At 41.0% G+C, this 3450-nt stretch overlaps 1 protein-coding gene across 1 annotated transcript in view; it reads left to right on the top strand.

Annotated features, from left to right (window-relative positions):
* The window catches only part of LOC106873739 (uncharacterized), a 139567-nt gene that overhangs the window by 55875 nt on the left and 80242 nt on the right, over positions 1-3450 (top strand). The gene's annotated exons all lie outside the window — the stretch shown is intronic.

Here is a 3450-nt window from a genome sequence, read left to right as displayed (position 1 = left end):
ATGAAAATCGGCTGGAAATATACGACCTGCACTGACCTGTAATCCTCATACTTGCAACATCTGTGGTAAATCGTTGGCGGGACTTAAATGTCACATTCGACACAGGTGTTATGACTGACAAAGAAAGAGTACCTTGTCGGAGCCTCAAACGTCGAAACCAACAGGAGGGTCCATCATATATATATATATATATATATATATATATATATATATATGAGAAAGAGAGAAGTAAATGTAAAGTTAAGCGAGTTAGGTCGGTCAATATACAAAGTATATTAAATATAAAAAAAGTATATATATGGAACGTTCGGGTTTCATCGCTACATTGCATAAAAGGAAAAGAAAACAATATTCCATCCGAAAATATATGAATTTTAAAGAACCCCAAAATATCAGATTAAGGCTGAAACATGCTCAAAGGACCTACAGTACTCAGCTACCACCGCGGCCTGAAGACGATCCCGGATGCTGGCGCATGCATTCCTCATTGTTTCCTTGAGGTCTTCGAACAACTCCTTGATTTTGGTGTCGTAGTCAGAACGGTTGATGTCTTTCTCAACCGCGCTCCACGTGTAGTAGCCCTTAGTACTACAATCGGGGGATTTAGGAAACCGGAAATTCTCTGACAACTGTTTCTTACTTCCGGAAGTATGACAAAGTGCCCAATTCTCCTGCCATACATACGTGGTCTCCCTGCAGCAACTCTTTCCAGTCAGGGTCTGACCATATTCTTTAGCATCTTTGCATGGCCGCCTGAATTGAGCCTTCGACTCTGTTCAAAGATATGGGATGAAGTCCGCTGAGCGAATGCACTCACAGTTCCCGTTGTGTCCCTTCCTCCATGACATGTCTTACACCCTTAATAGAGCTCTAAGCCACAGTTACGATAATGGCATTTTCATACCCGACGCGAATCATCATGATGACACTTTTCCAATATTCAGATGGCTTCCAGTCCTCCCTGTCACTTTTTCTCCACTTCAACTTTAATCTTTACGCTCATCAACGCTGTTGACTGTTCACCAATGCAGCTATTCCTGGAAAAGAAAAAAAGTGGGGACATTAAATAATCGTCAAATTCAGCCTCGACACCGTTACCCCCTTCCCCCATACACTTAAACAGGAAATGTGATAGGGATCGCAACATCTCTCATACACTCAGTTTCAAAATGGAGCTGACCATTAACTAATAACGAGCTCAATGCCTTTTGCAATAGAACTTGTAACCGAATCAGACATTTTGGTTAAATGCTCTAATATAAACCATAAATAGAAATGTGGTAAATGCTTTTCGGCCTTTTATCTTTTCTTTAACGGGTTTCGGTCCCTGACCCCAGAGTGAAGCACCGGTCGGAAGGTTTAGTCGAACAAATCGAACCATGTGTTTATTTATTTACTTTTTTTTTGTAAGCCTGGTACTTATTCTATTGCTAGCTTTTAACAAACTGCTAGGTCACAGGGACGTAAACAAACCAGTACCAGTTGTCATGGTATGGTGGTGGGGGGGACAAACACATATACAAAGACGCACACACACACACACACATATATATATATATATATATATATATATATATATATATATATATGCGCTGGGCTTCTTGAGTTTCCACTCACAAATTCTTGGTCGGCCCGGAGCTATAGTAGAACACACTTGCCAGGATTGAACCCAGAACCATGTGGTTGGGAAGTATGATTGTAACAACACAGCTACCATACAGTCATGTGTATATATTATATATCATATGTGTGTGCATGTAAGTATACAGCTATATACATCTATATATATATGTGTGTGTGTGTGTGTGTGTGTGTATTTATATGTCTACACCTATGGCTGTGTATCTGCTCGTCTTAAAGTGTTCGCTGCTGTTTATTATTGCTATTAAGTAAAGGAGATGTCAGCGTAGATTAGCAAAACCCAATGCAACAACATTTCTCTGCTTTTATTTCGACGAAGCCGATTGCTTGTTTATATAACATAAGTAAATACATTATTTCAACTCTAGCCTCACAACATATATACGCCGCACGGGTCAAATATACACTCACCATAGTCTTCACACACACACACACACACACGTGTGTGTGTATACCATCGGCTGTGATTTGCGTGTTTTTCTTTATTTATCGTTAATATAAGAAGTCTAAAAGTCGTCAAACAGGTTCCGTTATGTGACACGCAATATATTCCCGGTCTGTCTGTCTGTCTGTCTGTTTCTCTGTTTGTTGGCGGGTCGGTCGGTCGGTCCGACTGCAGGCTGGCTGACTGGTTGGCTTGTCGGTCGGCTTGTTTGGCTGGTTGAGTGATTGTTTTTGGAGGGGTGTTGCTGTCTGTTGGTTGGCTGGTTGGTCGGTCGTATGCCTGACTGTTACTTTTGCTGTTGAGTTGTTCTGGTGCTTGAACCCTAAAATAACCCTTGATCAAGAGGCAAGTCCCTCCTTACTGACTTCAATCCTAGAACTTCCATGGCTTACAAGTGAGCGGGATCACATTAGTCTGGACGTGACGCCAGTCCGTGGCAGGGTGAACTCATTTACAGTTGCGTGAGCTGGACTGCTCAAAAACATAACGTATCGCCGGTCCGGAATCGAAACCACGACCATGCAATCGCAATACTGAAACCATCGGACCACGTGCTGCCACCTAATCAAACAGTCATATCATAATAGGTATTCAAACTCTAATAAGACGGCCCTCCTCTACAACCACGCACAATTCAACCTTCACCCAAATCCCATTAAGTTTATACCAATAAATGTCAACAAGAGAAGGATAAAAGTTTTCTCATTCAGTAAAGTACTTTGTACAAGAGTACAGAGAACGAGATCGAGGTATTTAGCATAAAGATTATTTTAAGAAGGCATAAAACACTCACTAATATCATCAAATAATTACCCCCAAAATATTAGGAAAAGAAATGGTGAACTCACAAAACATATGTCATGAAAAGCATTTTTGTAAAACATTTCCTTTAAATAATGATGAAACATTTCCCAACTCATAAATTCCATCAATTGTTCAACTAAAACATTAAGGTTAGCAACAGCAGGACGACGGATATAACTGGCGTCATTAAGTGCCATAATGCAAAAATATTCTTTTCTACTCTAGGCACAAGACCCGGAATTTTTGGGGAGGGGGCCTGTCGATTAGATCGACCCCAGTATGCAACTGGTACTTGATTTATCGACCTCGAAAGGATGAAAGGCAAAGTCGACCTCGGCGGGATTTGAATTCAGAACGTAAAGACAGCTGAAATACCGCTCAGCATTTCGCCAGCTCGTCGCCTTATAATGCAAAAATATTGGAAAGGAAATTAGCCACTTTTGCGTTGCTGAAATAGAGAGCCCTGTACCCAAAGAAACGCCAAATATACTCCACTGGTCTCCCTGTCAAAAACACAACAACCTACATTGCATTTTCCGAACGAACATTGAAAATACACC

This window comes from Octopus bimaculoides, chromosome 15, assembly GCF_001194135.2.
Source record: "Octopus bimaculoides isolate UCB-OBI-ISO-001 chromosome 15, ASM119413v2, whole genome shotgun sequence".
NCBI classification, from domain to species: domain Eukaryota; kingdom Metazoa; phylum Mollusca; class Cephalopoda; order Octopoda; family Octopodidae; genus Octopus; species Octopus bimaculoides.
Note: the sequence above shows the minus strand (reverse complement) of the source record. Positions and strands in the feature narration are given on the sequence as shown.